The 14,493-nt window shown below is 33.4% G+C and overlaps 1 pseudogene across 1 annotated transcript in view; it reads right to left on the bottom strand.

Annotated features, from left to right (window-relative positions):
- LOC143245359 (spectrin alpha chain-like) overlaps positions 1–14,136 on the bottom strand; it is an 81,552-nt pseudogene extending 67,416 nt beyond the window's left edge. The window contains exons 1-5 of the transcript XR_013025598.1: positions 13,997–14,136; positions 11,865–12,112; positions 11,412–11,537; positions 6,878–7,018; positions 5,648–5,731 (exon numbers count right to left, since the gene is read on the bottom strand). The product of XR_013025598.1 is annotated as a spectrin alpha chain-like (transcript). The remainder of the gene's footprint in view (positions 1–5,647; positions 5,732–6,877; positions 7,019–11,411; positions 11,538–11,864; positions 12,113–13,996) is intronic.
- Between the last annotated feature and the right edge of the window lie 357 nt (positions 14,137–14,493).

The following is a 14,493-nucleotide window of genomic DNA, read 5'->3' as shown; positions in this document are numbered from 1 at the left end:
AAACAGAACAAATACAGACAGGGTTCAACTGCTAGAAACAGTATAAATATAGACAGGGTTCAAGTGCTAGAAACAGTACAAATACAGACAGAATTCAAGTGCTAGAAACAGTACAAATACAGACAGGGTTCAAGTGCTAGAAACAGAACAAATACAGACAGGGTTCAAGTGCTAGAAACAGAACAAATACAGAGAGGGTTCAAGTGTTAGAAACAGTACAAATACAGACAGGGTTCAATGCTAGAAACAGTATAAATATAGACAGGGTTCAAGTGCTAGAAACAGTACAAATACAGACAGGGTTCAAGTGCTAGAAACAGTACAAATACAGACAGGGTTCAAGTGCTAGAAACAGTATAAATACAGACAGGGTTCAAGTGTTAGAAACAGTACAAATACAGACAGGGTTCAATGTTAGAAACAGTATAAATATAGACAGGGTTCAAGTGCTAGAAACAGTACAAATACAGACAGGGTTCAAGTGCTAGAAACAGTATAAATACAGACAGGGTTCAAGTGTTAGAAAGTGTTAAAAAGAGGAGGAAGGAGAGCTTCAGTATTTACATTTACAAGGTTCTCAAGCAGGTCCATCCCGATACTGGAATCTCCAGCAAAGCTATGTCTATCATGAATAGCTTCGTGAACGACATTTTCGAGAGAATTGCTGCCGAAGCTTCTCGTCTGGCTCACTACAACAAGCGATCAACTATCACGAGCCGGGAGATCCAAACTGCAGTGCGTCTGCTTTTACCTGGAGAATTGGCCAAACACATCCCACACACTTCATGAAGATAGTGACAACATCGAAGTACAGTGCCGACTGTATTTTACGAGATGGCTGCTATTATCATATATTTCATTTTAGAGCCGAACGCCCACATCGACGACCACTCAAGAATGGTTCAAACCAAGCACCCAGATATCGCAAACAACCAACGGAAATCTTCCAACAGGAAAATACCAAAATACCGCCGATTCCAGACCGTATTAGAAGAAACACGAAGACGGATTCAGACAACCCGACTCAGAAGAAGACAACACCCATTGTTAGCAACACGCCAAGTTGCAGTAGTTCAAGAAAGAAAAAGGACAGTTCCTGCCAGACTTCAATCCCAGTTCCACAGAACTCAACAACCAGCCAGACTCAAACCATTACGAAGATAACCATCGACGCGACAGCACAAACTGAAAAACAATCTACCTCCACGCAGAAAACTCAAACCAAAATCTCGAGAAGAAACAAAGCATCACAGACCAGCGAAGAACAACTCACCGAAGAACAGCCAGTAGTTCCACCACCAAGACCACGTTTCTCAGTTGCACCAATGGGCTTCAAGTGTGGGAACAAGTTCATGATGAAGTTGCCACCCGATCTACAAGACTGCAGCTAACAGTTTCCACGTACACCATCAACGTAGTTCATCAGTTTTCTTTTTTTTTTTTTTTAATTTTGTGTTGTTTTTTTCCCCAGCTACTTCCGGGCACGGTCTGGGTAGACTATTCGGCGCCCAGGCCGTGAAAGTGGGTTTTCTCGGGGTACTCCCGTTTCCCCCCACAGCAAAATCTCTGGCATCGGACCTGTAGGTCCCAGCCTCATTCTGAAAAGGGCCGTTTACCCAGTCAAGGGTATCTAATCAATTACAGTATATTTTAAAAACCAATTCGCCAGTCGCCAGGTTTCGCCATCCTCGAGCCAAGGTCTGGCTCACTTCACTTTCGCTGCTTTCGTCCAGTTCTCCCGTCCTTCCTCTCACTCACAAATATTTTTGAAATGTTAAAAATAAAGTAAAAATTCCATGGATATTTTAAAACATTTCTCACGTAAGGGGACGAAGAGGAACTACAAAGTTCCTGAACACCCCAGTTGGAGAGAGAACTCTTCTGATTTCTCTCTCTCTAAACTGAACCCCTGCCACGTTAGTTTAGTTTAGTTTAGTGTTAGAAACAGTATAAATACAGACAGGGTTCAAGTGTTAGAAACAATATAAATATAGACAGGGTTCAAGTGCTAGAAACAGTATAAATACAGACAGGGTTCAAGTGCTAGAAACAGTACAAATATAGACAGGGTTCAAGTGTTAGAAATAGTACAAATACAGACAGGGTTCAAGTGTTAGAAACAGTATAAATACAGACAGGGTTCAAATGTTAGAAACAATATAAATATAGACAGGGTTCAAGTGCTAGAAACAGTACAAATACAGACAGGGTTCAAGTGCTAGAAACAGGATAAATATAGACAGGGTTCAAGTGCTAGAAACAGCATAAATATAGACAGGGTTCAAGTGCTAGAAACAGTACAAATATAGACAGGGTTCAAGTGCTAGAAACAGGATAAATATAGACAGGGTTCAAGTGCTAGAAACAGTACAAATATAGACAGGGTTCAAGTGCTAGAAACAGGATAAATATAGACAGGGTTCAAGTGCTAGAAACAGCATAAATATAGACAGGGTTCAAGTGCTAGAAACAGTACAAATATAGACAGGGTTCAAGTGCTAGAAACAGTATAAATACAGACAGGGTTCAAGTGCTAGAAACAGTACAAATATAGACAGGGTTCAAGTGTTAGAAATAGTACAAATACAGACAGGGTTCAAGTGTTAGAAACAGTATAAATACAGACAGGGTTCAAATGTTAGAAACAATATAAATATAGACAGGGTTCAAGTGCTAGAAACAGTACAAATACAGACAGGGTTCAAGTGCTAGAAACAGGATAAATATAGACAGGGTTCAAGTGCTAGAAACAGCATAAATATAGACAGGGTTCAAGTGCTAGAAACAGTACAAATATAGACAGGGTTCAAGTGCTAGAAACAGTATAAATACAGACAGGGTTCAAGTGCTAGAAACAGTATAAATACAGACAGGGTTCAAGTGCTAGAAACAGTATAAATACAGACAGGGTTCAAGTGCTAGAAACAGTATAAATACAGACAGGGTTCAAGTGCTAGAAACAGTACAAATACAGACAGGGTTCAAGTGCTAGAAACAGTATAAATACAGACAGGGTTCAAGTGCTAGAAACAGTATAAATACAGACAGGGTTCAAGTGCTAGAAACAGTACAAATACAGACAGGGTTCAAGTGCTAGAAACAGTACAAATACAGACAGGGTTCAAGTGCTAGAAACAGTACAAATACAGACAGGGTTCAAGTGCTAGAAACAGAACAAATACAGACAGGGTTCAAGTGTTAGAAACAGTACAAATACAGACAGGGTTCAATGCTAGAAACAGTATAAATATAGACAGGGTTCAAGTGCTAGAAACAGTACAAATACAGACAGGGTTCAAGTGCTAGAAACAGTACAAATACAGACAGGGTTCAAGTGCTAGAAACAGTATAAATACAGACAGGGTTCAAGTGCTAGAAACAGTACAAATACAGACAGGGTTCAAGTGCTAGAAACAGTATAAATACAGACAGGGTTCAAATGCTAGAAACAGTACAAATACAGACAGGGTTCAAGTGCTAGAAACAGTACAAATACAGACAGGGTTCAAGTGCTAGAAACAGTATAAATACAGACAGGGTTCAAGTGCTAGAAACAGTACAAATATAGACAGGGTTTTGTCATCTAGCAAACAGCTTTTTACATGGTAGAATAAAGCCTTTTGAAAAATCTCACTGAGATTTATTTTTGTTATCCAAATTACGTATAACATTTTGTAAAAGGTAAACCAAATGATGAGAATTACTGTAGTTATCACTCAGTGATCATTTTAACACTTCAGTGTGATGAGGTTGTTCATGAAAGAGAAATTTGATAAGTTTGTGGTTAAAGAAGTTTATTTTGTAAACAGAGTTAAAGTAAAAAATAAAAATAATATGACTCCAATTAATGTATCAAAATATATAGTCTATATATACAAAAAACATCTCTTTTGTATTTATGTTCATTTTGTGTCCACTTTAGTAATTAGTTTAATAAACGAAAAATATAAAATATTAAATATAAAAACAAGTATGCAAAATAAATTAAGGGTAAAGTAAAAAGTTTTAAAATATTCTATTAATCCTTCTGATGCAGGTCACAGGTCAAAGGTCATATCATTATGTTTGTTCACTTGCATTCACCTTCTACAAACATCAACACTACGTTACTTAACTCACCTTCTACAAACATCAACACTACGTTACTTAACTCACCTTCTACAAACATCAACACTACGTTACTTAACTCACTTTCTACAAACATCAACACTATGTAACTTAACTCACTTCCTACAAACATCAACACCACGTTACTTAACTCACTTCCTACAAACATCAACACTATGTTACTTAACTCACTTCCTACAAACATCAACACTATGTTACTTAACTCACTTTCTACAAACATCAACACTACGTTACTTAACTCACTTTCTACAAACATCAACACTACGTTACTTAACTCACTTCCTACAAACATCAACACTATGTCACTTAACTCACCTTCTACAAATATCATCACTCGTTAGCCAAACTCACTTTATACAAACATCAACACTACGTTGCTTAACTCACTTTTACAAACATCAACACTACGCGTTGTTAACTCGCACCTTCTACAAATATCAACACTATTGTTATTTAACTCTCAACTTTCTACGGACATCAACGCTATGTTGTTTAACTCACTTTCTACAAACATCAACACTATGTTATTTAACCCACATTTCTATAAACTTCAACACTATGTTATTTAACCGCACCTTTGGGCAAACATCAACACTACGTTATTTAACTCACTTCCTACAAACATCAACACCGCGTTACTTTAACTCACTTCCTGGGCACATCAACACCACGTTATTTAACTCACTTCCTACAAACATCAACACTATGTTTGCTTAACTCACTTCCTACAAACATCAACACTATGTTATTTAACTCACTTTCTGCAAACATCAACACTACGTTATTTAACTCACTTTCTACAAACATCAACACTGCGTTATTAACTCACTTCCTACAAACATCAACACTGTGTCACTTAACTCACATTTCTGCAAATATCGTACGCTACGTTAACTCACTTTATACAAACATCAACACTACGTTACTTAACTCACTTTTTACAAACATCAACACTACGTTACTTAACTCACCTTCTACAAATATCAACACTACGTTACTTAACTCACTTTCTACGAACATCAACACTATGTTTGCTTAACTCACCTTCTGCAAACATCAACACTACGTTACTTTACTCACCTTCTGCGGACATCAACACTACGTTGCTTTTAACTCACCTTTCTACGGAACATCAACACTACGTTATTTAACTCACCTTTCTACGAACATCAACACTACGTTTACTTTAACTCACCTTCTACGGACATCAACACTCGTTATTTTAACTCACCTTCTACGAACATCAACACTATGTTACTTAACTCACCTTCTACAAACATCAACACTATGTTACTTAACTCACCTTCTACAAACATCAACACTATGTAACTTAACTCACTTTCTACAAACATCAACACTATGTTACTTAACTCACTTTCTACAAACATCAACACTATGTTACTTAACTCACTTTCTACAAACATCAACACTATGTTACTTAACTCACTTTCTACAAACATCAACACTATGTTACTTAACTCACCTTTTACAAACATCAACTCTACGTTACTTAACTCACCTTCTGAAATTCATCAAACTTTCTTTGCAAAACTTCTACGTGCTCTAAATCTTGTCCAAATTCTTCTGAAGTAACAAAAGCTTCCTAAAACGATATGGTTACAATACTATAAAATACAAAATGTGTATTTATAATGTAATTTTATTTTAATATTATACCAAAACCATAATCAATTACAAATATTTTGACTGCAGAAACTGTGTAATAGGTGAAAATTACAAAAGCAATCTAAAAATATAGTTAAAACCTGATATTGTTTTAACATATTAAATTGTCATAGTCAGGTCAAACAGTTAAACAACTAAAACAAAAGGTATTTATAAACAAATATGTTAAAAGCACAAGAGTCTCTATTTAATTTTACATTTCAGAATTAATTATTTATTTCTACTGAGACTAATTATGAGAGATCTATTATCTAAGTTTTAATCAAGTTTACTGGTCACTTAATTATTGATAGAACAAGCTAGTCATACTATAAACTGAGTATAGATTTTATTTTGAAGCACAATATAATGTTTCTATTATGTGATTCACATGTTTTAAAATATAAATTAAAGACTAGCCTTACAGAAGTGACCATTAACATAAAACAATATCTGAACTCTAACAACATGGGATAGATGTTGAACAGAATCAATATAACTTATTGATATTAGAAGTAGATGGGGTTAGGGGTGGATTTATATCAGATGATGTCTGGGGCAGTAGAATACAAGTACATACAAATTTCAAAACTTCTTATTGTTGGGGGTTCTCTCAAGTGGTTGGGAACCTGGTGTAACTGCTTCTGCCCACCCTTAATACTGCCTTCTTGATATGATTATAACAGACACATGGAAAGATGACAGTTTTAAGCATGACTTCCCACATAATCGTCTTTTCTTAATTAATGTAAGGAAAACAATAAACAAAAACATTTTCCTTGCTATTTTTGAAAAATTCTGGATTTTCTTTTCATACAAAAGAAAGTTTTGACCTTTAATTTCACACCAGTTCTGATATCTAAGTCATAAAAAAGAAGATTTAATGGAAAAATATACAAGTAACTAAAGTAATATAATTCATACATGAAATGTCAACTCATAACACACAGCAGTGACTATCTAGTTAAAGTTTTGACATAAAATTCTAATCTGGCAGTAAACCCACTTTTCGTGTTCTTAAAAGAATGAAATTTCAAATATCTTGTGCTGCCATTAATCTATAAAACAAACCTTTATCACTCACTTTATCATTTATCCAGAACATGACCTCTTCACACTGTCGAAGAAACTGGACAAGCTTCAAAGCCTGCTGCAGTTTTAATCCCTTTTCAGCCAGACGAGCCAAAAGGAGTTCCCACAATCGATGCAATTCTTCCAAGCGCATCTGATACATAATTGATTATTTTCACTTTTTCAAAAATATAGTAAACAATTTATTAAAATATTTTTTCACAACTTTTTATAGAACATTCAGAATTGGATATAAAAATGAATTATAAATTGTTATTAACAGCAAAATCTCACTTTTACATAAGTCTTCTGTTCAATAATTATTAATAAAATTATTACTCTCTACACAGTTACCTTTTGATCTAATTAATTGTGTTATGTATATAGATTAGCAATCAAACATTGTTATTACATTGCGAGATTAGTTCATTTTATAAAGAATGCATAATTAAATAGCAATATGCTTATTAAAATAAATACAATTTATAAGCTCCAGGTGAGTAAAACTTAAAATGTACCTCAAAATCTTATTTTACCTTTATCAAGGATTAGATGTCCACTGTAAACACCTAATCCTTGATAAGGGCACAAGTTAAAACTTAGGTATCTTTGAAAATTGTATTTAACTGGAATATGTAGTCATATCTATTCTAATAACAATTTATTGTCTCTTGTAAGCACTTACATATCTGAATATAAGTAACAGAAATATGCTTATTTAATACTTAAAATACAGAGACTCAGTGATACCAGAATTTTCTATGATAAAATCTTATTATAATGGAGCTTGTGATGCATATGTGAAAAACTCAGATCTTTGAAACTAACACACCAATCATAAGTGGGTAATATTTTTATAAATATGCAGTATTTTGATATCTCAACAATAAATAAAAATTGAAATTTACACAAAAGTGACATCTTTCAGACATATCCAATAAAAAGGAGTAAGTTTTAAACAAAAAACACTCAAAAACAAACTTTAAAAAACGTAGTACAAATAATGAGTGTTGGAACAGAAGAGCAAGGCACTTTCATTGATAACTGTGTCTAGAATAAAATCTATTAGTAAAGACCTCACGAGTGTTGGAACAGAAGAGCAAGGCACTTTCATTGATAATTGTGTCTAGAATAAAATCTATTAGTAAAGACCTCATGAGTGTTGGAACAGAAGAGCAAGGCACTTTCATTGATAACTGTGTCTAGAATAAAATCTATTAGTAAAGACCTCACGAGTGTTGGAACAGAAGAGCAAGACACTTTCATTGATAACTGTGTCTAGAATAAAATCTAATAGTAAAGACCTCACGAGTGTTGGAACAGAAGAGCAAGACACTTTCATTGATAACTGTGTCTAGAATAAAATCTATTAGTAAAGACCTCACGAGTGTTGGAACAGAAGAGCAAGGCACTTTCATTGATAACTGTGTCTAGAATGAAATCTATTAGTAAAGACCTCACAAGTGTTGGAACAGAAGAGCAAGGCACTTTCATTGATAACTGTGTCTAGAATAAAATCTAATAGTAAAGACCTCACTAGTGTTGGAACAGAAGAGCAAGGCACTTTCATTGATAACTGTGTCTAGAATAAAATCTATTAGTAAAGACCTCACGAGTGTTGGAACAGAAGAGCAAGGCACTTTCGTTGATAACTGTGTCTAGAATAAAATCTATTAGTAAAGACCTCACGAGTGTTGGAACAGAAGAGCAAGGCACTTTCGTTGATAAATGTGTCTAGAATGAAATCTATTAGTAAAGACCTCACGAGTGTTGGAACAGAAGAGCAAGGCACTTTCATTGATAACTGTGTCTAGAATAAAATCTAATAGTAAAGACCTCACGAGTGTTGGAACAGAAGAGCAAGGCACTTTCATTGATAACTGTGTCTAGAATAAAATCTAATAGTAAAGACCTCACGAGTGTTGGAACAGAAGAGCAAGGCACTTTCATTGATAACTGTGTCTAGAATAAAATCTAATAGTAAAGACCTCACGAGTGTTGGAACAGAAGAGCAAGGCACTTCGTTGATAAATGTGTCTAGAATGAAATCTATTAGTAAAGACCTCACGAGTGTTGGAACAGAAGAGCAAGGCACTTTCATTGATAACTGTGTCTAGAATAAAATCTAATAGTAAAGACCTCACGAGTGTTGGAACAGAAGAGCAAGGCACTTTCATTGATAACTGTGTCTAGAATAAAATCTAATAGTAAAGACCTCACGAGTGTTGGAACAGAAGAGCAAGGCACTTTCGTTGATAAATGTGTCTAGAATGAAATCTATTAGTAAAGACCTCATGAGTGTTGGAACAGAAGAGCAAGGCACTTTCATTGATAACTGTGTCTAGAATAAAATCTATTAGTAAAGACCTCACGAGTGTTGGAACAGAAGAGCAAGGCACTTTCATTGATAACTGTGTCTAGAATAAAATCTATTAGTAAAGACCTCACGAGTGTTGGAACAGAAGAGCAAGGCACTTTCATTGATAACTGTGTCTAGAATCAAATCTATTAGTAAAGACCTCACGAGTGTTGGAACAGAAGAGCAAGGCACTTTCGTTGATAACTGTGTCTAGAATGAAATCTATTAGTAAAGACCTCACAAGAGTGTTGGAACAGAAGAGCAAGGCACTTTCATTGATAACTGTGTCTAGAATAAAATCTAATAGTAAAGACCTCACTAGTGTTGGAACAGAAGAGCAAGGCACTTTCATTGATAACTGTGTCTAGAATAAAATCTATTAGTAAAGACCTCACGAGTGTTGGAACAGAAGAGCAAGGCACTTTGATTGATAACTGTGTCTAGAATAAAATCTATTAGTAAAGACCTCATGAGTGTTGGAACAGAAGAGCAAGGCACTTTCGTTGATAAATGTGTCTACAATGAAATCTATTAGTAAAGACCTCACGAGTGTTGGAACAGAAGAGCAAGGCACTTTCATTGATAACTGTGTCTAGAATGAAATCTATTAGTAAAGACCTCATGAGTGTTGGAACAGAAGAGCAAGGCACTTTCATTGATAACTGTGTCTAGAATAAAATCTATTAGTAAAGACCTCACGAGTGTTGGAACAGAAGAGCAAGGCACTTTCATTGATAACTGTGTCTAGAATAAAATCTATTAGTAAAGACCCCATGAGTGTTGGAACAGAAGAGCAAGGCACTTTCATTGATAACTGTGTCTACAATCAAATCTACTCTGTGATGAAAGCTCATTTTTAAACCAAAATTTCAGTATAGTCCTTTTTCTCATGGATGGTGAACATTCATACAATTCCAGAAAAGTCACAGGTTCAATAGCCTTCTACAGAAATTAGCAGTTATACCTGCTGAAATGGTAGGTGTTTCTGCTAATAAAGTTAATGATTGATTACCAAATGAACAATAATTATTTATAATTGACCTCTCCAATTATAGAATTTTTTAAATTAACAAATACAAGTTCAATAAATATTTTTATGATGGTTTAAAGCAACATTTACAAATGACATAGCAAAATGTATTCTATAATTGAACATTCTAATGATACATGAAAAATGTCACAGCTCATGTTCCAGTTAAAACACTTGAGAGATTAAAAGCCTAGTGCTTGGTAATTAAGACATCTTCAAATAACCTTAAAAATAGGAGTGCATGTTTAATAAAGTGAGTGAACAACTTAATAACAATCTATGTTTATCATTTTTTGGCACTCATTAGCTACTTAAATGCCAGTGAACCCACACAAATAGATGAAAAGATAGCATCTCATGATATTTTCTTCATGACTCGTTTTCTTTTAGCAAAATCTCTTAATATCACCGTTGTATAATTTTCCAAAGTTAGGCTGTATTTAAAACTAAAACAAACTGAAAGTTTCAAAACTGGGAATGATGAGTAGAAGGAAAAGTTTCAAAACTCTTGAAACACAGGTGGGACTTCACTAGCACATAATGACTTCTGTGGACTTCCAGAAAAAGGAGATAATTATTTAAAACCTGGATGCATCCATGGTAACTAACTGTTATAGTGGTAATTTTAAAGTGAGTATCACAGCCTGTTTTAATAACAGATACAACTGTGATAACCAACAGATTAATGAATGTTTTTGTACATATATTTGACTTATTTTAAATATATTAATGTATTATTTGTTTTTGTAATTTATCACAAAAATGTATAATAAAAGGCAAAAATAAATTATGGTAAGGTAGAAATCATCTTCAGCTAAATCAGTGTTCTCTTTAGATTTTATAATGGGTTACATTCAGATATGGTAGAAGCATTATATTTAAGGGAATTTAAAGAAATGCTTCATAAACCTTTCAACTTATTATAAGGACTGATATTTGTTAATAGTAGCTATTTTAGTGGATGTGATGGCCTGGGTGAACTAATAGGTCTGCTGTCCTTAAATGTTGTTTATTTCCAATTGATATTGGTTATTTTTTGAAGATTAGTTTATAAAGGTTTGTGAAACATTAATATGTACAATAATTAACAGTAATTTTTATAATATAAAAATATTCCATTTATATGTAATATAATACATATCAAAATATGTTTTCAACCTTGATAACATCAGAAGCAAAGTGATTTTTATTGATCATGTCCATTCCAGTGTTGTCAAGGGCAACAATAGCATTTCCATGTGCTGCAACTTCTGCTTCAAATGCTTGATGCTTTTGAATTTTAGCCTGAAATAAACAGAAACAATTATTAGGAAGTGAAGTTTATATTGCTGACCAGTTAAAATTTACTTTATAAAATCTTCAACATTGAGGTTTTTACATATTTACCAATGCCTAACAATGTGGATTATTGAGAAAGTGCATTTATATAAATTAAGTTGTGTCAGAACCTGCAATTCATCATTAACTTTAACAAAAATGTTATTTTAACCACAATTCTAACTCAATAACCAGGCTGTTGAAATTCTTCAAACATAGAGATTAATGTGATTTTGTTCAAAGAATAATAAAGGTATAATGCAACTAAATATCTATTCATCAATATATATAAACCTGAAGATTTGTTGGGTCTTTGTAGCTTTCATCTGAGGCTGCTTGAAGTTTTTCATTAATCCAAGATTCCAGCTCATCGGCATCACGTTTGAAATACTGGAAGCGTCGAGAATCCTCAAGTTTCTCTCTTTTAACCCTAGCTTCAGATTTGAATTCACTATACAATCCCAAAACCTGATCTCTTCTTTCTTTAATATCTTCAACTGTTTCTAGAATTTTCACATCTCTCGGCTGGGGATCCATGATAGCTGAGAAATGTTGAGAAATTTAAACTTTAGATGTAAGACACTTCTTTCTTCCTCACAGTTTTCAAATTTTACAGATTATTAAATTAAGATTCCTACAACTTTAATATAACTTAATCAATTCAATGACACTATGAAAACTCATAACAGTAATTGTACAGTAGATTAAATGTTTAATGATAAATATTACCAAATCAGGGGTATTTTTGACAGCTTAAAATAGTAATAATTTAGTTGATAATGTAATCAAATTTCAGGATGCCACTGTCAACTTTTAAAGAAATTAAATGTCATTAAGGAGAATAAATATTAGAAAGAGAATGTCTAATTTTTTACATCTCTAAGCATTTGTTTTACATAACTTGCGATAAAGTTATGCCTGTAAAATTCAAAATGTTATTAAGGCAAATTTATTACCACTGTGATAATTTAAGATAACTTCATACGTGAATTAAATCAAAAAGGAAATCTTGATGCATAAACATAGTAAAATATCATGTAAAAGGAATAAAATGATATGTTTATAAAACTTAAAAACAACAGTACTTATAACTGCTATTTTAAAATTATTATTACATCACCAAGAGTAACAAACTATTTTTCTCACAACTCTATTCAGGATCTATTTCCTTTGAAAGCAGTTCAACAAAACATGTGAAATCAAATTAATAATAGCTTCACTAAACACATTACAGTGCTCAGTTCTTAATTTTACACATGACACCTAACTGTAAGGTAGTGAAACCAGTAAAGCATTCACAGACATCTATTATTTGAATCTGTACTCTGGTAAGATCACATCTGGATAGGAAGTATTTGCATTAATACACTTTCACTGTGACAAAATCAAAGTTAGTTTGCAAGCTAAATAAATAATACTGACTTGCCTTGCACAAGGCCTAGTGTCTTAGCATGTTTCACTGCAAAGTTTGTCAGCTATGTAATAAAGATATTTCACTGGCATTGGCAAATGGTAACAAGTTTTAATTTCTTTATTCATAGTATGCTACAACAGTTTATTTTGAACCAAATATTTATACCAGTAAGGTGAATGCCGTACTGTAATGACCTTGTGCTAACTACCACTTTCAATAATACACACGTATAAAATGTTATTCAACCAGTACCTACTCTACACGGAAAAAATACTCATTTATTAAATTGGATTTGTTGCTGAAGGTTACTTATCCATTTAGTCGTACGTTATTTTTGAAATAATATAAACTTTTTAAAACCATATTAGGATTAAAATTTAAAATGTAACGTTTAAAATACATTTAGTATACATATCCATAACAGTACAACTTATGAATTATAATTTAACTTAGTGTTACAGAATTTTTAATGTTGACTAAGCGATGCCATATTTTCCAAATAACTTATAAGAGATGGCATATGAATATAAACTTAAATTATGGTATACGTACTTTAATAAGCAACATTTATACCTTCTAATTTACAAAATTACTCCGATGACTAGTTAATTTCCTCAAATCAATAACTTGTTTCCAGTTCTGTGATTGTTTAAGGTTTTACATACTATTTAAGAGCATAATTGTAGGTATAGTAATTTCACACGGATATCAGTTAACTTTAACTTAGGCTACAACTCTAGAACATATAATTTAAAATACGATTGAAACATAATTCACGAACAGAATGGGACTGTTTGAGGTTTTCAAAAATTAAAAGCTACCTCTTACACATTCATTCTTTGAAAAATTAAGAAAATTGAACCTAGTATAGACTCTAAATCTTTAAAATCCAATTGTCCTACAGTTTAAGTTAACGTTGAAATAACGGAAAAAGTGAAATCATAATTTTATATTTAATTGAAAAGAATACCATGTTCATTCACAGCATTTCTAAAGTAAAACAAAGTCTTACTATGCTACTCAGCGACGTTTCTTATCAAAATGACTGGATGTCGCATCGGGGATTTTTCCTACACGCCCTAGCACTATTACTTTTGCAGTTTTGGTTGCCAAGGTATTATTAGCACACCGCAATGCACTAAGCAGGTGATATCATCCTGACAATTCCGCTATGGAGACCCTCTAACGGCAGGAATGTAGTATACAAGACAAAAGAGCGCGTGCTCCACCCAACTGCAATGTTCCTGCACTTCGATCAATAAAATCCGGGTGACCTTTTGTTGTAGAAATCTTATGAAACATGTTTATACTTCACCTTATACATCAGTTTGTCGTACTGAAATGATAATCTAATATAATATGATGTTTTATATTTGAATGTGACAATAAAATTTCGTATTAGCTGTGTCTCTGAACGTCAACACCACAATGCAGTCCTTATCGCTGTAACTTTGTGGAAACAGATTTGAAAGCTTTCATTGATCAGCTAGAACAATATAAATATTTTCT

This window comes from Tachypleus tridentatus, chromosome 2, assembly GCF_004210375.1.
Source record: "Tachypleus tridentatus isolate NWPU-2018 chromosome 2, ASM421037v1, whole genome shotgun sequence".
Lineage (NCBI taxonomy): Eukaryota > Metazoa > Arthropoda > Merostomata > Xiphosura > Limulidae > Tachypleus > Tachypleus tridentatus.
Note: the sequence above shows the minus strand (reverse complement) of the source record. Positions and strands in the feature narration are given on the sequence as shown.